This window comes from Rhinoraja longicauda, chromosome 9 (assembly GCF_053455715.1).
Source record: "Rhinoraja longicauda isolate Sanriku21f chromosome 9, sRhiLon1.1, whole genome shotgun sequence".
In the NCBI taxonomy this organism is placed as follows: Eukaryota; Metazoa; Chordata; class Chondrichthyes; order Rajiformes; family Arhynchobatidae; genus Rhinoraja; species Rhinoraja longicauda.
In genome coordinates this window covers 10,174,796-10,202,224 of record NC_135961.1, presented here as the reverse complement: position 1 = coordinate 10,202,224, position 27,429 = coordinate 10,174,796, and the positions used below count along the sequence as shown (strand labels likewise).

General features: G+C 43.4%; 1 protein-coding gene across 3 annotated transcripts in view; it reads left to right on the top strand.

Moving 5' to 3' along the window:
* ccdc85a (coiled-coil domain containing 85A) overlaps positions 1 to 27,429 on the top strand; it is a 395,213-nt gene that overhangs the window by 325,107 nt on the left and 42,677 nt on the right. The gene's annotated exons all lie outside the window — the stretch shown is intronic.

Here is a 27,429-nt window from a genome sequence, read left to right as displayed (position 1 = left end):
CCTGCATTGGTGCAGCACCCTCTCCTCCCCCCTCCCCTTATCCTTTCCCCCTCCCCCTCCCTTCCCTCCCCTTCCCCCCTCCCCCTCCCTCCCCCCTCCCCTTCCCCTCCCTCCACCCCCCTCCCCTAACCTCCCCCTCCCCCTCCCACCCTCCCTCCCTCAATCAGTCATTCTTCCTTTTCATTTGAGTCATATCCTTTGACTTATTTGGAGTCTGCCAGTGTAAATTGGTGGTTGGATGTAGATATTGCTTTATTTTTGTGTTCATGCCTAGGTGAAAGCACGGGCAAGAAATTTTACTTTAGATCTTAAAAGGTTGACTGAAAGATTCATGTGAAAAGCTGTGTGGAGTTTTATGGTCCAGGTGCACCTTTCACTGTCTATTTTTCATTCCTTTCTCCATCTGACCTTGGCTGACAGTATTAAGTATTGTATAGGAAGGACCTGCAGATGCTGGTTTAAACCGAAGGTAGACACAAAAAGCTGGAGTATCTCAGCGGGACAGGTGGCATTTCTGGAGAGAAGGAATGACCCTTTGTCAATATTGTACCTGGAAATATTGAATTTGGAAAAAATCAGACACTTTTCATCAATAAAGAACACCTCTTTTGGTGCATGTCATGTATTTAGTCACAAACTTTCCAACAGAATTCTTTGCATACATCACTCACTCAGCCTATCTTTGGCTGCAGCTGGTTATCTCTGACAATGTGGTGAGCACATGACTTGCCACTCCGCACACTTGCCGTTGTATTCCTTAAGGCTGAAATGAAATGCATTGATTGTGAAAGATGCCTTTCCAATTTCAGTGTATATGTTGGAAATGTTTTTCATCAAATTCTATCAGTCTCTGACTATTTTCGAAAGGTGGCACTCAGGATTGTGTTTCAGTGGCAATCGTGAGTTAAATACTAGATTGGCTGCTAGTACAAAGTAGGCTTTTATGTTTATTGCACACTTCTGATAAAAGAATTGTACTGGGATTGCTATCTCCTCTCTTTGCATCTCCATTTATTATGTAACTTGGAAAAAAAACTGGTGCTGGAAGGAGGATTAATTATCTCTAATTAAGATCCAAGATCATTATTGTCATACTGAGAAGATGAAAAGATGCTCAATTTTCTACTTTGTATTGAATTTATGTACTGATCATTTTTCATATCTTTGTTTCAAACCTTATCAACTAAATATTTCATTCCAAATATTTGAGGAATAGAATATGAAGATCACCTTTGTCGATGATGACAGACTAGGGATATCTTAGCTCCTGAACCTCACAGGTAAATCTGGTCCTAATTTCTCAGGTCTCACGAACAATGTTTCTGAACAGGAACACAAAATAATCTGTAAGAAGACTTTTAAAAGAGGGAAGGCGCTAATTGCCTTACATCCTACTGTTGATGCAAAAGATAGAGGCGGTTGGCTCATTGGGTTAGGGTTTCCCTTGCTTTGGGAATTAAACAGCTGAGCATGCAAGAGGTCCTGGGTTCAAATCCCAGACAATCCCCACATTTAACAGATTTATGGCGGCATGGTGGCGTAGCGGTAGAACTACCGCCTTACAGAAACAGATTGCCTTACAAATCGGGTTCAAGCCTGACTACGGGTGCTTGTCTGTGTGGAGTGTGTGCACGTTCTCCCTGTGACCTGCATGGGTTTTTTTTCCGAGATCTTCGGTTTCCTCCCACACTCCAAAGACGTACAGACGTATGTAGGTTAATTGGCTTGGTAAAAATGTAAGTTGTCCTTAGCGTGCGCAGTATAGTGTGAGTGTGCTGGGATTGCTGGTCGGTGTGGACTCGGTGGGCCGAAGGGCCTGTTTAGACGCTGTATCTCCAAACTAAACTAAGAGATGAATGTTTAACTGATTGGTAACAGACATGTTGCTAAAACCTACAGATGTTAGCATCGCATTCACCAGGGTGGAGTGACTTTACAGAGATTGTCATCTGCAGGACCATCATCTCTCCAGGATGTAGGCCCATTCTTGGAGTCTTTCAGTAACTTCTCTGCGGTAGTCAACAGTCAAGTTTATTTGTCACATACACATAAATCTGCAGTGAAATGGAAGATTACCCACAGTCCAACAATAAGAGCAATAAAAATAAGCAATAACACACACAATCATAAACCAACACCAAACAAAAAGAAATATCCATCACAGTGAGTCTCCTCCAGTCACCTCCTCACTGTTCCCATTACCCCCACCTCCCCCCCCCCCAGGACACAACCCCAAAAAACTACATCACATTTACACCACAATCAAGACAAAAAAACAACATAAAAACACAAAGACAGACGGACTGCAGGTAAGCCGCAGCTGCAAGGGCAGCAGGTAATGATGCATCTTCATATCTCAGCAGCCCCTTCCTTCCATCTCCCGACTTAAAACAATTCCCCTCTTCCATCACATGTTTTGCTCCTTTCAAAGAAAATAACCGTAGCTTTGCCTTTCCACTTGTTGGGCTTTGTGTAATCATCAGCTTCTCTCAAGGCTGTTTCCCCATTCCACACACAACTCTCCTGCTCCCCATTCATCATCTCCTCTTTGTGTTTGCTTCTTTTCCTGTTTAACATCTGTCGTCCCAATATCTGCTCCCTTTTGTCCAATACATTTTTCTTTAATTTAGTCATGAATCACCATCCTCTTTCTGGGAGGGAAGAATACACTGCAATAACACAATGATGGCTGGCGGGACTCCAAAGAAAGCAGTGCACAGAGTTCATTGTCATGATTTCAGCATCTCAACTGAACCATTCTCTTCTGTTCCAAGAGAGCGTTTCTTTAAGACACACACTGCAAACTACAAACTACAAGAAAAAAGAACTGAGGGGGCGCTAGTGAGCAGTGACATGTAGGGACGTGCTTTTCTGAAGAAGGGTCTCGACCCGAAACGTCACCCATTCCTTCTCTCCCGAGATGCTGCCTGACCTGCTGAGTTACTCCAGCATTTTGTGAAGTCTTTGGTACTTGAATCTTCTTCAGTCTGAAGAAGGGTCTCGACCCGAAACGTCACCCATTCCTTCTCTCCCGAGATGCTGCCTGACCTGCTGAGTTACTCCAGCATTTTGTGAAGTCTTTGGTACTTGAATCTTCTTCAGTCTGAAGAAGGGTCTCGACCCGAAACGTCACCCATTCCTTCTCTCCCGAGATGCTGCCTGTCCTGCTGAGTTACTCCAGCATTTTGTGAATAAATACCTTTGATTTGTACCAGCATCTGCAGTTATTTTCTTATACAAGTACCAAAGACTTGAATGCTAAAATAGACTTTATAAGGAACGACATGGCAAAACAAGATACCCGTTTGATAGAGCTGGAGGGCGGTCTGAATACATACTCCGACAAGATGACGAAACTTGAGGGGGAAACGGACCAACTAAAGTCAGAAGTCGCCATGCTACGCTTAAAACTAAACGACGTGGAGGGACGACAACGCCGGTGCAATGCGCGTATCGTCGGGATAAAAGAGGGACTCGAGACCGGCAGAGTCCAGCGGCCTACAGATGCTATCGCTAAGATGTTACGGGAGCTTCTGAGCCTCGACTTCACTCCGACTCTAGACCGAGCCCACCGTAGCCTACGGCCGCCACCCAACGCAGGAGAATCTCCGAAGGTCATCGCGGTAAAGTTTCATTACTGCCAAGAGACAAGGGAAGTCCTCCGAAAAGCTGCCCGCTCGGCCCCCGCTGACACTAAATGATAAGCGAGTGAGCATTTCCCCAGACTACACCGCAGCGGTGGCTAAAAAGAGAGCGGCCTTCTCCGAAGCTAAGAGGCTACTCCAGACCTGCCAGGGCATAAAGTTTGGAATTCTGTACCCTGCGACTCTCCGTATTTCGTTGTCGAACGGCCAAGATAAGCGGTTTGGAGACCCGTCGGAGGCGGTGGACTACATCAGGAACAATCTTAAGCCCTAAGATTGAGATATCGACATACTCGTATTAATGGCTAACTGGGGCTAACCGACATTGATGGCCAAGTGCCGGCAGCTAGTGCAGCGAACTGGCAAGGAGTCGAGTTATATGGTTTGTATACACTGGAATCTAGAAGGATGAGAGGGGATCTTATCGAAACATATAAGATTATTAAAGGGTTCGACACGTTAGAGGCAGGAAACATGTTCCAAATGTTGGGGAGTCCAGAACCAGGGGCCACAGTTTAAGAATAAGGGGTAGGCCATTTAGAACAGAGATGAGGAAAAACTTTTTCAGTCAGAGAGTTGTGAATCTGTGGAATTCTCTGCCTCAGAAGGTAGTGGAGGCCAATTCTCTGAATGCTTTCAAGAGCGTGCTAGATAGAGCTCTTAAGGTTAGCGGAGTCAGGGGGTATGGGGAGAAGGCAGGAACGGGGTACTGATTGAGAATGATCAGCCATGATAACATTGAATGGCGGTGCTGGCTCGAAGGGCCGAATGGCCTACTCCTGCACCTATTGTCTATTGTCTATTGTAAAGTTACGGTTCTAGTTTGACCTTATTTCAGTATTCAACAGTCATATTCCCAAATTCACATGTAATATTGCCTTTACTGTTTAATACAGAAGTGTTTTAATAATGGCTAACCCATCTGAAAAATAATTCTTTGATATTTTATAATGACACTTAGCGTTGGAAATTATCCAGATGACCGAGATCTATGGACTTATAAGGGGACTGCTATGATAACTGTTGTACAGAGGTTAATGCACATATTTTCCAATTAGAAATATTGTAAGTTCATTGTAATATAATTTTTATAAGATTATGGTTCGCCCTGTTTAGGGCTCATTGTTAGAAGTTTTTTTTCCTATATTGTTATTTGCTATGTTACACTGGTAGTGGGGGATGGGATCTCTAGGGGACTGGTGGATCAGCAGGGGTTTTTAAGGCTCTGCTTTTTGTTTGTAGGTAGGGACTTTATTGGGGGTTTTTCGGGTTTTTTTTTTTTTTTTTGCTTTCTTACCTTCTTGTAAAAAAATGGATGACAACAAAAATAAGGACTACATCCGTTTCTTGAGTTGGAATATGAAGGGAATTAATAATCCAGTAATAACCCAGCAGGGTCTTTGCACACTTAAAATCTCTGAAATCTGATATTAATTTCCTTCAGGAAACTCACCTCCGATCATATGAACATGTGAAACTGAAAAAAGCCTGGATAGGTCAAATATTCTGCTCCAAAAATGAGTTTAGATCACGAGGTACAGCTATTGTAATCAGGTAGGGGATTCCATTTACCCTATGGTCGACCATCACCGACTCCAGGGGAGGGTATGTAGTTGTAACAGGCAATCTGTATGGCACACAGGTGGCATTAGCCAATGTATATGGACTTAATTGGGACAACCCATCATTCTTCTCTAGCTTCATAGCATCCCTCCCAAATCTCAATGACCACCAACTGATATTAGGAGGCGATTCTAACTGTGTATTACATTCCTATCTGGACAGATCCAAAACCCGATACCTAATAGTAAAATCTCAAATTCTGGCGCTGTTATCAATTCATTTATATAATCCTATACTCTTTTGGCCCCCCTGGAGAAAAAATAACCCAAAAACAAAACAATATTCTTTTTTTTCCCCAGTACACCATTCTTATTCAAGAATTGATTTTTTTCTTGTAGATAGTAGGACCCTTTCCATGGTCAAGGGGAGCCAGTATAACAGTATTGTTATTTCTGACCACAGCCTTGTGCAACTAGATATAGGCTTCCTAGACTGCCCTAGACCTCGACGCACTTGGCAGTTTGATCCTCTGATGCTATCTAGGGAGTCCTTCAAAAGATTTATTTCTCAACAAATAGACATCTTTATGGAAATTAATAATACTCCGGACATGTACTTAGCGACGATCTGGGAGGCTCTTAAAGCCTACCTTCGAGGCCAGATAATCTCATATACAGCATATAAGAGGAAGAAATATAAACAACGTCTGACAGAATTGTCCCACAGTATAGCGGACATAGATCGTTTGTATGCCAATTTGCCAACACCTGAACTCTACAAGGAGAAATTATTACTTAACACGGAATTAGATATTACTTAAAACGGAACTTATCCACTAGACAAACAGAGCAACTAATCTTCAAATCAAAGCAGATTTTCTATGAACACGGAGAAAAGGCAGGAAAACCTTTAGCTCACCAGGTTAGACAGTCCACAGCTGCCAGTACTATTCCTGAAATTTTAACATCGCCGGGGGTAAAGACTACTGATCCAAGCGCCATCAATGACCAGTTTTATTTTCCCCTCTATGCTTCAGAACCACCCAGTGATCTACCAGGTATTCCTGCCTTCTTAGACAGCTTACACATCCCAGAAATTACTACAAAGGACCAAACACAAATTGACAGGGAAATATCAACTGAAGAAATATTACAAGCAATTAAATCGATGCAGAGCATCAAAGCCTCAGGATCAGATGGTTTCCTAATTGAAATATACAAAGAATTTGCAATCAAACTGGCTCCAATACTTAAATTGTTGTATCAGGAAATTTTTAGCCAACAGAAACTACCTCAAACAAAGTCTGAAGAAGAGTCTCGACCTGAAACGTCACCCATTCCTTCTCTCCCGAGATGCTGCCTGACCTGCTGAGTTACTCCAGCATTTTGTGAATAAATCGCAGGCAACCTTATCAGTCCTACTTAAAAAAGATAAAGACCCACTATTGTGTGGTTCATACCGCCCTATAAGCTTGTTGAATTGTGATTATAAAATCCTCACAAAAATTTTAGCCACCGTCTTGAAACAGTAGTTTTCAAAGTTATTAACCCTGACCAACCGGGCAGGCAGTCGTTCTATAACATGCGGCGCCTACTTAATGTATTGTATACACCTCACACCATAGAACAGTCGGAAGTAATTATTTCTTTAGACGCCGAGAAGGCATTCAACCGTATCTAATGGTAATATTTGTTTGCTGTTCTCAAGATTTGGCTTCAGCCCATCATTCTTGTTATGGATTAAAATATTATATTTTGCGCCAATGGAAGCTGTGCGGACCAACAATATAATCTCTGACTACTTCCAGCTCCACAGGGGCTGCAGACAAGGCTTATTTGATTTGATTTGGCAATAGAACCACTTGCTATAGCTTTTAGGACAGAAGATGGTATCAGAGGTATCTCTCGAAGTGGTAAATCTCATCTGCTGGTATATATATCCAATACAACTGACTCCATACCAAAGCTATTGCTATATTAGAGATTTTTGGCTGCCTGTCAGGTTATAAGATAAATTATTTAAAGAGCTTGCTGTTCCCAATCAATCACATTGTCGGCGACTATTCCAGCTTCCCATTTAAACTTGAGAAAAATGTATTTACTTATCTGGGAATTAAAGTCACCCATACTATGGGAGGTTCATACAGCCATAACTTTAAATCATTATTAGAACGAACAACACAGGACTTCAAAAAGTGGTCAACACTACCACTCTCATTAGTAGGCCGCATCAATATCGTTAAAATGACGGTTTTACCTAGATTTCTTTATCTTTTTCAAATGATCCCCATATTTATACCTAGGACAACTTTTCAGCAATTAGATGGACTAATCTCTTCATTTATTTGGAACAATTCAAATCCCAGGATGAAGAAAATATACTTGTAAGTTCCTAAGAAGGCGGGTGTTCTTGGGCTGCCTAACTTTATTTTTTTACTACTGGGCTGCAAATATTGTAAAACTTTTACATTGGACATATTCATATCATATCATATCATATACATACAGCCGGAAACAGGCCTTTTCGGCCCTCCAAGTCCGTGCCGCCCAGTAATCCCCGTACATTTTAACACTATCCTACACCCACTAGGGACAATTTTTCACATTTTACCCAGCCAATTAACTTACATACCTGTACGTCTTTGGAGTGTGGGAGGAAACCGAAGATCTCGGAGTAAACCCACGCAGGTCACGGGGAGAACGTACAAACTCCTTACAGTGCAGCACCCGTACTCAGGATCGAACCCGAGTCTCCGGCGCTGCATTCGCTGTAAAGCAGCAACTCTACCGCTGCGCTACCGTGCCGGTAAACAGAGCACAGACTGGGCACGGATGGAACTCTTATCTGATCCTCTACCGATAATTACCTGCTCGCTACCTTATAATCGTAAAATACAAACGACAAACCTTGCTTAAAATATGGCTACAGTTCAGGAAATATTTTGGACTAAAAGGTATCAGCAGGCTTTTTCCGGTGGCAAATAATCAATTTTTTACACCCTCCATGCTAGACACTGAATTTTCATATTGGCATAGGAATGGACTGGTATATTTTTGTGACTTGTTTACTGATGGAACATTCACTTCCTTTGAAACGCGTGCTGAAAACCATAATATACCCAGATCTCATTTCTTTAGGTATCTTAAAATACGTAGCTTTGCTAAAACAGTGTTTCCCCCATTTCCTCATCTGTCCACTATTAGACACTATTCTGGAGCTGGACCCCTTTGACAGGAAACGTGTTTCAACAATTTACACATTAATACAGGAATTAAAACAGATTACCTGGGACAAAACAAAAACGGCATGGGTGTAGAGCTTTCTGGTGAGGCGTGGCGAGAGAGCTTAATTCGTATATGCACCTCGTCGCTGTGTATACGCCATGGGTTGATCCAATTTAAAATGCTCCACCATCTTCATTATTCAAGAGACAAACTTGCCAGAATCTTTTCTATTACAGATCCTGGCTGCCCTAGATGTGGCCATAGTCCAACCTCTGTAGGACACATGTTCTGGACATGTCCCTCTCTCAACAGCTACTGGGGAAATATATTTGAGGTGTTCTCCCATATCTGCAGACAGACTGTAAATCCTGATTTGCACACAGCTATCTTTGGAATACCGCCCCCAAACTGTAAGCTTACAAATCTACAAGCAAATGCTTTAGCATTCGCCTCATTGCTTGCTCGCAGGCTTATTCTTTTCAACTGGAAGTCAAAAAAAGCTCCATCCTTTTAGCAGTGGTTAAAGGAGGTGCTCTCCTTTTTACCTCTGGAAAAGATCAGGTATAAACGGTGCAAGGCCCGCGGAAACTTCGTTCTGAACTGGAGCCCTTTTATAGATTTTATTCAAGATTTTTCCTTTAACTGAAAATATTGTCTACACAGTCATAATCATTTATTTATATTTGTATGCTGTTTTTGGTAACATGTAATATTTGAACACACAGACTCATTTTTTTTTGGGGGGGGGGGAGCCTTGGGGATGGGGAGAGGGGTATATATGCCTTGTACTGTCCTGGACTATTTGTTGTTGTCCTGTGTAAAAAAATCAAAAAATAAATATTATATTAAAAAAAAGAACTGAAAATAAGAGAAATCAGTGGCCGAAACATAAAATGGGCAAAACACATTGATGGTGGGTCAGCATTTGCAGGGCAAAGATTCGCCTTGGGGAATACTGATCCAAAGTATTCATTCAGTATCTCACTCACTTTCTCTGCCTCCAGGTATAAATTCCCTCCTCTGTCTTTCAGAGAGCTTATCCTCTCACCAGTTATCCTTCTGCCGTTGTAAGTGTAAAATGTATGTGCAAGGGACATTCAGTTTGTCAGGATGGTTCCTGCCAACCACTGTGTTTTTCAATAGATGCAATAACCAATGTAATATTGAAATGTAAGCCTAGATTTTAGCCTGGTCTGGAGTTCTGTGGAACCGAACCTCAGTGGGACTTCAGGGAACTCGAAAACACGGCTTTCCTGGCTGATTAACCTGTACACCGATAAAAATCTTATGTCATAAGTGATAGGAGCAGAATTAGGCCATTCAGGCCATCAAGTCTACTCTGTCATTCAATCATGGCTGATCTATCTCGTCCTCCTAACCCCATTCTCCTGCCTTCTCCCCATAACCTCTGACACCTGTACTAATCAAGAATCTATCTATCTATCTCTGCCTTATACCTTTTTCCATTGTGAGGTTCTCATTCGTAAGTATTTAAAAGCTCGACATCTTTGGCAAAATACCTCATTCACTCAACCAAAACATAAAAAGCTTATGGAAGGAGAGGGCTTGTGAGGTGCAAGGAGGGAGCTGGCAGGATGCTGCAATCACGTACAAATTTGCCGATCGTGGGTGAGGGTAGAAAAGGGAGTGTGACTCCAGATTACATGAGCAGTTTATGACAAGGAAATGGGGCTCCCAATCAAACAAAAATTTATGAGGGAACTCAGCACGTCAGACAGCATCTGTGGAGGGAAATCGATAGTGGACATTAGGGGTCAGGACCCTTCCTCGGGACAGTTTCCTGATTGTGGACTTGGAAGCCATCATACCCATTCCTTCTCTCCCAAGATGCTGCCTGACCTGCTGAGTTACTCCAGCATTTTGTGAATAAATCGATTTGTACCAGCATCTGCAGTTATTTTCTTATACATAAGATCATAAGTGATAGGAGCAGAATTAGGCCATTCGGCCCATCGTTTACCCCGCCATTCAATCATGGCTGATCTATCTCTCCCTCCTAACCCCATTTTCCTGCCTTCCCCATAACCTCTGACACCCATACTAATCAAGAATCTATCTATCTCTGCCTTAAAAATATCCACTGACGGCCTCCACAGCCTTCTGTGGCAAAGAATTCCACAGATTCACCACCCTCTGACTAAAGAAATTTCTCCTCATCTCCTTCCTAAAAGAACATCCTTTAATTCTGAGCCTTTCACTAATCTGTATGTTGCTATGAGGTCCCCCATCATTCTTCTAAATTCCAGCGAGTACAGGCCCAGTGCCGTCAAATGCTCATCATATGTTAACCCACTCATTCCTGGGATCATTCTTGTAAACCTCCTCTGGACCCTCCCCAGAGCCAGCACATCCTTCCTCAGAAATGGTGCCCAAAATTGCTCACAATATTCCAAATGCGGCCTGACCAGCGCCTAAAAGGGTCTTGGCCTTATATCCCGGTTTTTGTATACAAGCCCTCTTAAAATAAATGCTAGCACTGCGTTTGGTGATGGTGGGGATTAAACCCCTCATCAGATGGTGATTGAGGGGGTTTAAATGGAGCTGATAGTGGTTGGGGAAATGTCGACTGCGGGAGCGGGGAGAGCTACAGATTGTTGCAGATGTCGTTTAGAGTGGTGCGATGAAAATGACATTAAAATGAATGTGCCCAGCATCGGAATAATATTATAACGACAAGCTCATTTCCAGCTACCCGAACTTCGGTTTGTTCTTGAAAGTAGGTACATATGAGGCAACTGTGATTTCTGTTCGAAATATTTTACATTTGAATACCTTACACAACCCCAAGTGGCTGCATCAGTGAGATAAGATTCAGCTTGTACAAACAGGAAGGCCCCGTTCACACTCTATGTCTCATTATGCCCTGTCAGTTGTGCTGACAGCAGCGTGTTGCTTTTACTCCGGCTGATTTTCATTGTTATCTCACGAATCCCTTTGGAAAATACACGTCGACTTGTGGTGTGAGAATAACGATGGGCTCGGCTACTCAATGTCATTACACCCACTGAATGCCATCACACTCATTAATAAGTGGTTGTTTCACAATGCAATATCAAGGTCGTCAGACGCCACTTCGAAGTATAAGGGTAACTTGCCCTCTGGTAGGAACCATTAACTTGTGGGAAAAGTAGGTTCTCTTGGAATGTTTAGCTGATCTTTGTAAATCTGATGTTGAAAATGGAAAATACTAGAAATGCTTTTTCAAAAACGGAAGCGGGAATGCTGGACCTGTGCATCAGAAGTGATGTTCTCCCTGGAGAGGGAAGATGTCCAGAGTTTTGTCAGATCTTCTGTGGCACTGCGGTTGTGGTTTGAAATATTTCTGAACATGGATCATCATGATCATCAGAAATGGCATGGTTAGAGTGGATGTGGAGAGGATGTTTTCACTAGTGGGAGAGTCTAGGACCAGAGGTCATAGCCTCAGAATCAAAGGACATTCTTTTAGAAAGGAGGTAAGGAGATTTTTTTTTTAGTCAGAGGGTGGGTGTATCTGTGGAATTCTTTGCCACAGAAGGCTGTGGAGGCCAAGTCAGTGGATATTTTTAAGGCAGAGATAGATAGATCCTTGATTAGTACGGGTGTCAGGGGTTATGGGGAGAAGGCAGGAGAATAGGTTTAGGAGGGAGAGATAGATCAGCCATGTTTGAATGGGGGAGTAGACTTGATGGGCTGAATGGCCTAATTCTGCTCCTATCACTTATGACCTTATGATCATGCAAATACAGCTCTGTGCCTCCCTGATTATAAATCTCCCACTTCCTTTCCATGATACACCGTCTCTATGAATTCCTTCACATCTCAGTCCCTCTCCCCCTCGGACCCTCTCAGTTGTTTCCAGGTATCAGTAATAGCAAAGTCTATCCTTGTCTAATGATCCCCAGTCAGGTAATAATTAAAAGGTTATGGTCTTTCAAAATCAATCAAGCTAAGATAATCTCCTTCCTGCTTCTCAACATTATTATGCTTTCTGACATTAATTGAAAATTAAAAATGCAAACCCGAGAAAGATTGCAGCAGTACAACCTTTCTTTCTTGTCGGCCTACATCTCCCTCTCACACACATTTTCAAGCTCTCTTTTTAAATCTAAAGTAAAATAGATTTTAACCATATAAAGCTGTTGTAATGTGTCTTTTGACTGTGCTTCAAATAATCACCAACCAAATAGAAAACAAATAAAATTACAGATGTTGCAAAAACAGAAATACTGGAAGAATTCGCCTAGTCAGGCAGCATCTGACCATTCCTTCTTTAACATGCCCATTCTCACCAGGTACCGTAGCTTATTGCGGGCGCTGTCTGTCGCATGCTGTCCCCAGGTTTGCTATTCATATTCATATTCATATATATACAGCCGGAAACAGGCCTTTTCAGCCCACCAAGTCCGTGCCGCCCAGCGATCCCCGTACATTAACACTATCCTACACCCACTAGGGACAATTTTTACATTTACCCAGCCAATTAACCTACATACCTGTACGTCTTTGGAGTGTGGGAGGAAACCGAAGATCTCGGAGAAAACCCACGCAGGTCACGGGGAGAACGTACAAACTCCTTACAGTGCAGCACCCGTAGTCAGGATCGAACCTGAGTCTCATTAAATTAAGAAAAGGCATTTGAAGACACCAGAAGATAGTTTTGTTTAACCAATTTATTTACCGTCAGGACATTTGACAGGTAGATTGGAGGCGACAGTTTGATGGTCAGGTAAGCGTGGGAATTTTGCGATGTTTCCGAAGATGGTGTAATCTCTTAGCCAGGTGCTAGTTTCACAAAAAAAGTAACTTGTATCGACCTGACTCGGCATTGTCGTGGTCATTGTCGTAGGGTAAAAGAAAATTTTGGCGATCTGCTACGACTTTGACAGTCGCCTTGAAAATCGCGTAACTGGGACAGGCCGTTAAAGCAGTCGGTGACTTGAAAGGTTAGAGACACAAGAAACTGCAGATGCTGGAATCTTGAGTAAAACACAAAGTGCTGGAGCAACTCAGCAAGTCAGGCAGCATCTCTGGAGGGAATGGCCAGGCGACATTTCGAGTTGGCACAATAACACGCAGATAGTTCTCTGTTTTGACTAAAAAGGTTCATTGATTTCCCTTGATGCTGCTGGTCTCGCTCAGTTCTAGCACTTCTATTTTTGTTTCACCAAACAAAAACAAAAAAAATTTGGGACCAAGAAAACAGGTTATAGTTATTTGAGCATCAATCTTAAATCACGAAAAGCTTCCGACTGGACAAAGTCAGATGAGAGGATGAGTCTTCTGCTAACATCTGGGCAGAATTACTAAATTGGAGTTTTATCTTCACTGCCCGGTTACTGATGTCCTTTCGAATCAGCCACTTAGATCCAAAGGAGATCTATTGGACTAGTTAGTTAAGCGGTGAATATCATTGTGCAGATTTAAACAGAAACAAGGTATGAGTATTTAGGATAGAAAAATGGGTTTAGAGTTTTATTTAATTGGTTCCTGCTAACTCGGAAGCAAAATTCCTAGAGGACTATCTCTGTTTCACTTCTCATTCTGAATAGCATAATTGCTAAAAGCATTCAAATTGATTACCTTTAGTTGATTGAAGAAGGGTCTCAACCCAAAACGTCACCTATCCCTTTTCTCCAGAGATGCTGTCTGACCTGCTGAATTACTCCTGCTTTTTGATTACCCACCTACTAGGGATTGTTCCTTGCTTTCTTTCTTTTACTCCCTCTCCCCCACACTGGTAAGCACCTATTTCACCACCACCCCGTCCCCCTCGCCCCCAACCTCTTTCAACTATATCCCTCCCTCTGGTTTTACATTTCACTCCTTTTCTCTCCATATCTGACACTCATTTGTCTCCTTGCCTCCATTTTTATCGCCATTACTCCTTCTTTGTCATCCTTTTGTCCTCTTTTCATCTTTATCCTTTGTCCACCCATATGCCTATCAAACCCCCCTTCACCTGTATCCATCTATCACTTGCCAAGCTTAGTCCTGCCCACACCTTCTTTCAGCTCCCCCCCCCCCTCCCCCCCTACTTAAAGCAGTCTGAAGGGTTGTGACTCAAATGTCACCTATCCTTGTCCTCCAGAGATGTTGCCTGACCTGCTGAGTTACTCCGGCACATTGTGCAATATTCTGGCTCCTGCAGTTCCTTGCGTCTCTACTTAGTTACTGGACTTAGTAACTTATAGAATACTAAAATATCACTTGAAGTACACATGTCCACAAACCAAACCACATTCTTCCCGCTACAAGGATCAGTAGCTACTGTATTGAATGAATGGATGATACAATGATGGAAAAGTAATACCTTTGTGCTTCAAAGGATTAGAAGGTGTCGCGGGTTTGTGGATACTGCTGTGTGCAATTTTGCAGCTGCATATCCACAGTGTGTGTGTACCCATTGTTTATCTTCTTTCATAAACAAAGTCCTCATTGGTGTAAAGTGTTCCGGGAATATTCAGACAGAGATGCATTATATAAATCAAAGTCTTGCATTTCACCTCCAGTACAACATTAATACTGTTTTTTTTCTCAAGTCTGTCAAGTCTGCTGTAAGGCTTCCAGGTCATTTCCAACTGTGCTTATATGGGAAATGGTCATAATAGCAGCTTAAAGCACGTTCCAATTAATAGTTACCTACATTTTCCACAGTCTTCAAGCTAGTGTCTCCAGAACTAGGTAACGTTTGGTAACATCATTTTTTCAGTGTTTATCTTCATAAATAAATACTGCAGGGCGATCCACATTGACAGCATTTAAGAAAATAACTGACTTTGAATATCTATGGAGTATAATTAATAATAATATTAATAATTAAATTATTAATAATAATATTATAGATTGAGAGGTTTAACAACTTTACAGCTTTTCAGTTTCTCTGTCAAGAAAGATAAACAAACTCTGTATAGACAATTATTAATATACCAATTATATTGTTTCAAGACCATTGCAGTCCAAAGACGAATGACATCTGCTGACAAAAATAAGGTGATTTGTTTTATCACAGCGAAAAAATTAAGACATGTCTATACAAAGCTTCTATTATTTTCCAAAGCATTCTGTCAAATAACATCTCAGAGTGATGTATAACCTTGACAAGAATTGAATTTCCTTGGGAAAGCCTATTATAAGCAAGGGATGTCAGGTTAAAAGTAAATGCACCTCATCGTTCATTTTCAGTCGAGGCAAAGCTTATCTTAATGGCATCCTCAATGGCTCAGGGCTGCTGGGGCATTTGTTCTGACACATGCTGCACGTTGCATTGATGTGTGGCTGGCATTCTGCCTAATGGCCAATGCATTACCCTTCGATTGTGCCACTTCTGAGAAAGAGCCAGAGCTCTGTATGAGCTGGAAGGAAATTTCTAAATCTATGTTATCAACCACTTTTTCACTTTTATGGCCCTTGAAAGAAATAGAAAATGGAAATAAATGACTGTACTACACGGTCCAAATGAGAGAGCTGGTAGTAAGCCATTGGCTTATTTGATATTTTTCATCAAAGAAAATAGAAAGAAAACAATCCCGGCCTTTGGCAAAATAGCTTTCAAAGAGACTGGCCACTGCTGTGAAATTATTTGTGCAGAAAAGATATATAACTTCAAATTGTTATATGTATTGTTCATTCAATAGACATTAGACATTGGGTTCATGTTTCAAATTTCTACCTTGTGGTCAATCATGAATGGTTATAGCGAAAATAGACACAAAAAGCTGGAGTAACTCAGCGGGACAGGCAGCATCTCTGGAGAGAAGGAATGGGTGACATTTCGGGTCGAGACACATCTTCAGACCATACTCCACAGATGCTTCGGTTTGAACCAGCATCTGTAGTTCCTTCCTACACATGAATGTTTATAGAATAGATTCATAACTTCTCTGGTGATTCTGTTGTTTCTTTCAAAAAAGCTGCATATCTCAAAACACAAGAGGAGTGATAATCTGAACGACTGTAGTGGTCAATCAAAAGGAAGGCATTTAGCCTTAATGTTCAATTTGTTGTTTACATCCTACATAGATTGATACTCACTGGAATTTAGAAGACTGAGGGGGGATCTTATTGAAACACATAAAATTCTTAAGGGGTTGGAGAGGCCAGATGCGGGAAGATTGTTCCCGATGTTGGGGAAGTCCAGAACCAGGGGTCACCGCTTAAGGATAAGGGGGAAGTCTTTTAGGACCGAGATGAGAAAACATTTCTTCACACAGAGAGTGGTGAGTCTGTGGAATTCTCTGCCACAGAAGGTAGTTGAGGCCAGTTCATTGGCTATATTGAAGAGGGAGTTAGATGTGGCCCTTGTGGCTAAAGGGATCAGTGGGTATGGAGAGAAGGCAGGTACAGGTTACTGAGCTGGATGATCAGCTATGATCATATTGAATGGCGGTGCAGGCTCGAAGGGCCGAGTGGCCTACTCCTGCACCTATTTTCTATGTTTCTATGTTTCTATACATATATGAACAGCAAGCATTGTGCCCAAGGAGGTGGTTAGTTTATTTCTGATAGTATTTAGGGTTGTGAGCCAGAGTTAAAAGGGTGGGAAATTATTAACACTCCTGTAGTTTTCCACCATTATAGTGAGATTATATAAAAGACAAGACAAAATCAGATACTATCGTTCAAAATCACATTTTTGAAGGAAACCAAAATTATAATTTAAAGTTGTATTACTTTATCATTTCTATTTTGTTGCATTAAATTCGACACTTGCGATTCTTTTATTTCATTATAGTATAAAACTGCTTGAGAAAGGTTGCAAGTAACCTCAGGGGAAATACATGCAGCGTGAGATACTTCACTTGCTTCTGCTTCGTGGTGGATTTGCCACGAGTTGCCCTATGTATGAGAAGATTTATGAATTGAGTTTGTATCATCATATCATATCATATATATACAGCCGGAAACAGGCCTTTTCGGCCCACCAAGTCCGTGCCGCCCAGCGATCCCCGTACATTAACACTATCCTACACCCACTAGGGACAATTGTTACATTTTTTAAATTTTTTTTTTACATTTACCCAGCCAATTAACCTACATACCTGTACGTCTTTGGAGTGTGGGAGGAAACCGAAGATCTCGGAGAAAACCCACGCAGGTCACGGGGAGAACGTACAAACTCCTTACAGTGCAGCACCCGTAGTCAGGATCGAACCTGAGTCTCCGGCGCTGCATTCGCTGTAAAGCAGCAACTCTACCGCTGCGCTACTGTGCACAATTGATTATCTGGATTTGTATTTTCAACATTGAGCTAATATTCTGAGGCTTATTTTCTCCTGTAATTCAAAGAAAATATTGGCTTTAAATGAAGTTCAATTACATAATTGGTCAGAAGATAGACACAAAATGCTGGAGTAACTCAGCGGGTCAGGCAGCATCTCTGGAGAGAAGGAATGGGTGACGTTTCGGGTCGAGACCCTTCTTCAGACTGAATTGTGTCTATCTTTGGTTTAAACCAGCATCTGCAGTTCCTTCCTCTACGTAATGGGTCTGTTGTCCTACTCGACTTCTCCAACTTTAGATAGTTCCTCTGTCCCTCTCTTCCCCTCCTCCTTCCCAGATCTCCCTCTATCTTCCTGTCTCCACCTATATCCTTTCTTTGTCCCGCCCCCCCTGAAATCAGTCTGAAGAAGGGTCTCAACCCGAAACGTCACCCATTCCTTCTCTCCTGAGATGCTGCCTGACCTGCTGAGTTACTCTAGCATTTTGTGAATAAATACCTTCGATTTGTACCAGCATCTGCAGTTATTTTCTTATACTAGTTGTCCTACTCCTGTCAAGGCAGTTACTGGGTGAGTGCTTAGAGTGGAAAGAGTCGGACGGAGGGCAGGTAAGCGGACGGTCTGCAGGAGGGAGTGTACCGCTTGACGGCGGAGTGGGCCGCTGGAGGCCCTGCAGCAGCCTTGGGCTCGGCTGGACCCGGCGCCGCTCCACGAGGACGAGCACTTGGACCAGACGCGGCCTGCAGCCGTGGAATAACAGCGGAGGGCACCATGGCCAAGCTTGGCCAGGCAGACCCTGCAACACTGGCAGGAACACCTGGTCTTCATGGTCAAGAACCCAGCATCTCTGGAGAGAAGGAATGACCACAGTGGATTGTGCTTTGGCCATTAGGATGTTGGGGAAGATGGGTTGGGGGATTCCTTCCCACTCTCCAGAGATGCTGCCTGTCCCGCTGAGTTACTCCAGCTTTTTGCGTCCATACCATACCAGCATAAAAGACTACTTTTTTAAGGCTATGTTTTTATGGTAGAAGCTGGCAGATCCTTGACAAGCAACAGGTGATATATTATGAGGAGAGGTGGGAAATTGGACCCGAGGTGACAATCAGATCAATCCTGATCTTATTAAACGGCAGTGCAGTTTGAGGGGATGATTAGCCTATTCTTGACCCGATTCTGGATGTTCAAATGATTGTCAGTGCTGCAGCCACATACACCTTTGGACTGAGAGTCTATGAACTCAGTTCTAAGTGGTGTTTAAATTGAACCTTTCTGTGAACATTTGCTCTAGTAGTTAAAGCAATGATCCTGATCTTGTACAAGACAATTCTTTGGACCATCTTACAGATGATTGTGACTTGCAACCAAAGCCTTGGTAGCTAACTATGGTGCTGAGTCAGCTGAGGTCACTCATGCACACCTTCCAGGAGTATTAAATATGTTGATCTCCTCATTACTTTGTTTCATTGGAGAAAGTGTGACAACTCTACGTCCACCATCCACCCCCCCTCCCCCACCCAACCTTCCCCAACATCCTAATGCCCAAAGCCCAATCCATTGTGGTCACCAGCCTCCCTGATTCTCACTTACCAACACCAACCCAGACTGTGTCCCAGTTCCCAGTGATATAGAAATATAGAAACATAGAAAATAGGTGCAGGAGGAGGCCATTTGGCCTTTCAAGCCAGCCCCGCCATTCATTGTGATCATGGCTGATCATCCACAATCAGTAATCCGTGCCTTCATTCTCCCCATATCTCTTGATTCCACTAGCTCCTAGAGCTCTATCTAACTCTCTTTTAAATTCATCCAGTGAATTGGCCTCTACTGCCTTCTGTGGCAGAGAATTCCACAAATTCACAACTCTCTGGGTGAGAAAGCTTCATCTCACCTCATGATTGAGGTGTACTTATTTAGACTGGATGAAGTGGTGTTGCAACCCATGGAACCAAGGTAGTCCTGAAGTGGACCCTTCACCCCCACAGACCACTGCTATATTACTTGGTGCCCCACATTTCACCTAAAATGACTGTAAGCCGCCAAAAACGCCGCCAACAGATGGTTAGACTGGCCGAAATGCGAGCGAGGGATGGAGGGATAGCTCTAATTAATGGTGGTGAAGTAAGGATTAAGAGCGTCGACAACCGTGTGGGACGAGATAGTAATTTATTCACAAAATGCTGGAGTAACTCAGCGGGACAGGCAGCATCTCGGGAGAGAAGGAATGGGTGACATTTCGGGTCGAGACCTCTCTTCAGATTGATGTCAGGGGGGCGGGACAAAGGAAGGATATAGGTGGAGACAGGAAGATAGAGGGAGATCTGAGAAGGAGGAGGGGAAGAGAGGGACAGAGGAACTATCTAAAGTTGGAGAAGTCGATGTTCATACCACTGGGCTGCAAGCTGCCCAGGCGAAATATGAGGTGCTGTTCCTCCAATTTCCGGTGGGCCTCACTATGGCACTGGAGGAGGCCCATGACAGAAAGGTCAGACTGGGAATGGGAGGGGGAGTTGAAGTGCTTGGCCACCGGGAGATCAGTTTGGTCAATGCGGACCGAGCGCAGGTGTTCAGCGAAGCGATCGCCGAGCCTGCGCTTGGTTTCGCCGATGTAAATAAGGGATAGTAAGATGGCAGAATGCGGTTTTCATAAAATATGCAAATTTAACCGGTCCCAGTTAGCTTTTTTTTGTACATTGAGAAACTGCACTATTCAAAACGTTTGCCGATTGGTCTCCGTGAATCTGAATAACTAGCTGCATGTTTGGATCTTCAATAAAATCTGAGTATGAACACAATAGGCTGAAACTTGTTGCATGATTAATTCATCCTGGGGTCGCAACCTGACCCTGCTTTTTGCACAGGGCTCTTTGATGCAAAAGGTCACTGAAACTCCACTTGTGCTGGAAGTAACGTGTCCAAAATTGTACAACCTTTTGCACTGATTTAATGTATTTGAAATCAGCAAAAACTCGAGTTTTATTTCTCTCTCCAGCTCCTGCCTGGGACCCTCAGGTTGAACAGTAATGGCAGAACGAGAACCACTCAATTGATAAGCAATGAATTGATTGGCAGATACTCTGACTGTGACTATACTTTCTTCCAAGCCCAATAAATGATTCTGGAGCAGCCAGCGTATTAAAAATTCAACGTTTTCAGAATTCCAAGAGTCAGCTAGATTCAGACAAAATGAGAATTATTTAGCTACAGATTCATCATGGATGTCAGCTGGAATGAGTTTGCCTGAGCCTCTTCCTGTCGTTAAAATGTCATCCCTACTGAGTAAATCTACATCCGATTAAGTAGGAAAGGGGTAGATTATTATTTCACTCATTATCATCTCACAAGATTCAAAAGAATATATAAGGGAAGTGGTTGGACTTTGCCCAGATGCTCTTCAAGACAGCCCTACATGAAACGAAAGTGTTCAAACTCAGCACTGAGTAATAATTGTGTCATCCTGTCAGAGCTAAGGGGTGAGCTGCAATGACCTATAACTGTAGAGTAACTACAGTTCGGCAATACTGATATTAAACTGATTGTGTGGCCTCAGAGTCCAACTTTGGAAGGCAGTGAATGGTGCAGACAGGAGAATGAAGGCAGAAGTGATAGGACAGAAAAGCTTGTGGCTTTTTGTTCCATGGCGATGAAGGCAAGCACTGGATTTTAAGGTACTTGTGATGCCCTTCACCAGATCAGAATTCAGAATGACCTTTATTTGTCATCCAAAAAACAAATCTTTTGGACGAGATTTCGTCACCCACAGTCCAACAATAAGAGCAATAAAATACGCAATTACACAACCACTACCAACACAAAACAAAAAAAAAGAAACATCCATCACAGTGAGTCTCCTCCAGTCATCTCCTCACTGTGATGGAAGGCCAGAATGTCTTTTCTCTTCCCTTGCCGTCTTCTCCCGCGGTCAGGCTGTTGAGTTTACCACGTTCCAGGCCGCGCCGGACGGTGAAAGGTCGGCAGCGGGCCGACCCAAGCCCCGCGATCCGGGGTGGGTGAAGATGCTGCCGCTGCTGCTGCACGTCTGGGCGGTCGTGGCTCCCGACATTGAAGCCCCCGCCGAGCAGAGAAAAATCCCGCGGCCTATTTCAGGCCGCGCCGGACGGTGAAATGTCCGCGGCGGGCCGACCCAAGCCCCGCGATTCGGGGCGGGTGAACATGCTGCCACTGCCGGAGCTCCCCGGTATCTTCCGGGTATCTCCCCTGGTATCTTCCCGGCAGATGCTGGTTTACAAAAAAAGGCACAAAATGCTCAAGTAACTCAGTGGGTCAGGCAGTATCTCTGGATAAGGTGTGTAGGAAGGAACTGCAGATGCTGGTTTAAAGCAAAGATAGACACAAAAAGCTGGAGTAACTCAGCGGGACAGGCAGCAGCACCTCTGAAGAAGGGTCTCGACCCGAAATGTCACCCATTCTTTCTCTCCAGAGATGCTGCCTGTCCCGCTGAGTTACTCCAGCTTTTTGTGTCTATCTTCAGCATCTCTGGATAACATGGATGAGTAACATTTCCAGTCAGAACCCTTCTAGAGAGACTGAAGAAGAAGACTTCAGGAAGTATCTGCCTATTATGTTCATATGCAAATTTCATTGAAGGTCCAAATATTTGAAGAACCAATATTATGGTGAATAGTGGCCTCAACGCCGGAGGATGCGATATTTCAAAACACAGTTGAAGTTGACCTCCGGAGAGTATTTTCATGGGTAAATATACCAAGAATTGGTGTTGGAGAAACTCCTGAGTGAACATGTGCAGAGCAAGCTGCCGTACAGGTTGTTATTATTGTTTAGTTTAGGTATGCCAGGAGAGGAGGTATATTCACTCGCTCTTGTTTGAATAATGTAGTGAGTTCATCCAAGATCACATGAGGGCTGTCAGGGCACTGATTAACAAGAGAGCCAAAATATGGTTGCTCCAGAATGGGTGTGTACTAAAAGGCATCATGATCATGGCCCAGTCATGTAACTAATTCTATATGCTGTAACTAATTCTTTTGGTGCACAACCCGCAGGCATTACCACTTTCATTTCACTGCACATCGAGTATGTGTATGTGACAAATAAATTTGACTTGACTTGACAGTCATGGCCACCAACTTCTCCTTATTTGAGGAGGGATGAGTTTGTATTGGCAGCGCTATCAGAACGATTCACTAGGTTGATTCCTGGGATGACTATGTTTGAGCACTGGAGTTTAATAAGACAGGAGGTGAAATTATTAAAATACTTACCATTCTGAAAGAGCTTGACAGGGTCATAAATGTCTCTCAGGGGTGGTTTCCGAATGAGGGATTGCCATTTCAGAGGGAGATGAGGTGTTTCTTCGTTGAGGGTTATGCATTTTTGGAATTCTCTATCTCAGCAAATGTTGGAGGTGGGGACATTACATATCTGCAAAGAGGGGGAAGGACAACATTTTGGTCTGTAGTCCTTCGAAGGTAAAAATGGAGTTACAGCGAGGTGAATCATCAGTGATCTTATTGAATGGAAGAGCAAATTTAAGAGGTCAAATTGACTACCCTTGGTCTTGCTCCTTAAGATCTTAGTGTTATGCACAAGGGCCAAAGCCCATGTATCATAACCTTCAGAGGCAGCAGTAGCACCAAGGAGTGAAGGCTAATCAGTCCTTGCTTATATTTTGTAAAGATATTCCTAATGCAAATCCTAATGCGATTCTACACGGAACAAGCAAATATTAATATCGTTGTCTGAATAATAAAAGCATTGTGCAAGTGAAAGTACCTAATTGTTTTCTAAATTAAGATGAGAACATGCAGTGAATTTCAGTTAAAAAAAAACTTTTTATAATGTAACTTTCAATATCTTCTGGTTTTTTTCCCAAAGTGGACTGCTGAAGGACTTCCTCGGTTTTTAATGTAAAAAATGCAGCAGACTATTTCTGTCAAGCTACATCCATGCACAGCAATGAGGGATTGCTCATAAAATATTAAGATAGGAATTAACACCAAGAGTAGACCCAACATGCATGTGTGAACAAACATTCAATAAAAGTAATCTGATCCTCCACATCCAGTCCATTCTTATGCCTGGTCATTATGTTCTATGATTCTCCAATCCAAATATCCATCAGTCTTGGACTGTAAAAATCAGAGAGAGAACCATCTTGATTTTATTGAATCACAGCCCTCTATAGTAAATTTCAAAGATTCACATTTCTTCTCAGGACATTTTTCTCAAGATATTTCTCCCTGTCTCACCTTGAATCGGTCAACCCCAAAGGTCAAAGGTTTTGCTCAGATTACATCAGAAGGGGTAGGGGTGATGAAATGTGCAGAAGATGGTCATTGATTTCAGAGATATAGTCTGGCTGATGAAATAGATGGACAGGTACCTGATAAATACCGAGAAATGTGAGGCGTTCCCTTGTGTAGGAAAGAGACATCGTAAACTGAATAACGTGATGCTGAACGACTTAAGAGATCTGGGAGGTATGTGTGTATAGTTTGTTGAAAGTCATGGGGTGGGTTGAAAAATTGGTTTAACAAAACATCCAGGAATAATAGAGAAACAAGGAGGAAGTGGAGGAATCATGAGCAAGAGGGCACAAGTTTAAGTTTAGAGGTTTAGAGTTTTAAGATTTAATAGGAATCTGAGGAACAACTTTTTCACATAGAGACTGGTTGGTATCTGGAACGAGCTGCCAGAGGCAATAGATGCAATAATCACATTTAAAAAAACTTTTGGATAGGTACATGGATTGGAGAGATTTTGAGGGCTATGGGGCAAATGTCAGTCAATTAGAGTAGGGGAATGGGGAATTTTGATCTGCATGGATGAGTTGGGCCAAAAGACCTATTTCTGTCCTGTATGACTCTACGATGCTATAAATATAACTCCAGAGGCTAAAATTACATCTGTTCTATGCATTGTGCACAATTGAAATTTGACTTCACTTCTCCAGAGGCCTTTCACAAAGATCTTTTCAATAGCTTGCTGCACCTGAAAACTTAATTGATTGTTTGAAATAAAATGGATTTTTTTTATTAAACATGATTTCTATTAATTTTGGTTGTGAGATAAATATTGGGAAGGACTGCCCTAAATGTTCAACTTGTGCAGTGGCACATTTTACATGCACCTAGAAGTACAGATGGGTTATTTGTTCAACGTTTCTTCAAAAGAATTCAAGCTTCAAATAAAGTTCATGATGCACTTTATATTGGACCCCTGCCATTATGTTGCTGACTGACAGAGGCAAATGGCTCCAATTAGACAGCTTTTTTATTTTCATGCCAAGTACCTGACTGGCATTTCTATTCACGCATGGAGGGAAATGGGCACAATGGGAGATTTGTTGTGACACAATATCACTGATCAATATTTCTGCAAATCAGTTTTAATAGAAACACGTTGGTCTCATTGATTTTATTTTCCTTCAAAGCCATTGACCTATTCAAGAAAATGCTTTGTCCTTCCCATACGATATGTACTGCATATGTATTGGGCGGCACGGTGGCACAGCGGTAAAGTTGCTGCGTTACAGCGCTTACAACGCCAGTGACACTGGATGAGTTTCAAGCCAACCAAGTCAAGGTCCTTGGTGCTGAAGAAGGGGAAGGTGGCTGACAAATTCCACTTCTTATTATCCGGAACTGCCATTCCCTCCATCACTGAGAAACCTGTCAAGAGTTTGGGGAAGCTTTTTGACGCAATTCTGAAAGACTCTGCAGCCAGTAAAAAGTCCATCGAAGACCTTGAAGCCTGGCTCAGCAAAGTCGACAAGTCTGGCAGACAAGCCTGCCTGGCAGATTCAAGGCCTGGATCTATCGGCATTCCATCCTGCCCCGAATCCTGTGGCCTCCGCTGGTTTACGCTGTTCCATTGACCACAGTTGAGTCCCTCAGTGGCTTTCTCCACAAGTGGCTTGGCCTTCCCCACAGCCTCAACAGTGCAGCACTGTACGGGACCAGTAACATCTTGCAGCTCCCATTCATAGGCCTCACTGAAGAGTTTATGGTGGCGTGGACACGAGAAGCCCTACAGTATAGGGACTCCAAGGACTAGAAGGGTCTGAAGAAGGGTCTGAAGAAGGGTCTGAAGAAGGGTCTCGACCCGAAACGTCACCCATTCCTTCTCTCCTGAGATGCTGCCTGACCTGCTGAGTTACTCCAGCATTTTGTGAATAAATACCTTCGATTTGTACCAGCGTCTGCAGTTATTTTCTTAAGCACTAGAAGGTGTCATCGCCTGGCATCGAGGTGAGAACAGGGAGGAAATGGAGGGTGGAGAAATCAGTGGAGGTGGCAGAGTCACGCCTAAGGCAAAAGGCATTGGTGGGAGTCATGGCAACTGGCAGAGCGGGCTTGGGATACTTCCCCAAGACCCAGGTTGGCAAGGCCCAGGGCAAGGAGAGACACCGTCTCATCCAGGGAGAGGTGCGAGCAGGTGTGGAGAAAGAGCGTGTGAGCAGGACGGTGGGGCTCAGGCAGCAGGGAGCGTGGACAAGGTGGGAGACCATACCGCAGCGCAGGATTACCTGGTCAAACATCATGCAGGCAGATTTCCAGCGCGTCCGGTTCCTTGTCCAAGCTGTCTACGGTGCCCTACCAAGCCCAACAAACCTCCACGTCTGGGGCAAGAGCGTGACACCTTCCTGCCCACTTTGCACTGGAAGGGGATCATTAGAACATCTCCTCAGCAGCTGCCCAAAGTCCCATGGCGAAGGTCGCTATCGGTGGCGCCATGACCAGGTGGTTGCTGTGAGCATAGCCACTGCCATCAGTAACAGCCAACACCACCACGCCCCAAATAAATCAATCACTTTTGTCAAAGCTGGAGAGAAGCCTCGACCACAACAAAAAACAAGGGCGGGCCTCCTCTACACGGCCACTGACTGGCAGCTGCACGACGATCTGGGCAAACAGCTGACATTTCCGCAGCACATCACAGCAACATCATTCCGGTCAGACATGATCATCACCTCCGAAGTGACAAAACAGCTGATCATTCTGGAGCTGACAGTGCCCTGGGAATACAATGCAATATATCTTTATTGTCATTGTACCCAGGGGTACAACGAGATTGGGAATGCGCCTCCCATACGATGCAATAATTTAAGTAATTTAGACAACAGCAACCCAACGAAACAATTGTAACAGTTTTAGACAGGGTAAAGTGCAAGTTGATTTATGCGTTGTGACCATCCGGCTCAGCAGGACCGGTTCATAGCAGCTATGGCCCTGGGGATGAAGCTGTTCCTGAGTCTGGAGTGGCGGGCGTAGAAGGCCTTGTATCGTCTGCCCGATGGAAGGAGTTTGAACAGACAGAGTAGGGGTGTGAAGAGTCTTTGTGAATGCTGGTGGCTTTTCTGAGGCATCGTGTGTTGTAGATGCCCTCCAAGGCTGGTAGCTGTGTTCCGATGGCCCTCTGAGCTCTATGGACTACCCGCTGTAGAGCTTTCCTTTCTGTCTCCGTGCAGCTGAGGTACCACACAGGGATGCCATGCGTTAGGATGCTCTCTATGGTGCAGCGGTAGAAGGTCGACAGCAGCTGTTGGGGCAGACCAGACTTTTTCAGTGTTCTTAGGTAGAACAGTCGTTGCTGTGCCTTCTTGACCAGCGCAGCAGTGTTATTGGACCATGTTAGGTCCTCCGAAATGTGAGTGCCCAGAAACGTAAAGCTGGACACTCTCTCCACACTGGCGTATTGAAGAGCGTATTGAAGAAGCAAATGAGAGGAAACGCGCAAAGTACCAGGAGCTGGTGGAGATGTGCCGGGACAGAGGCTGGAAGACACGCTATGAAC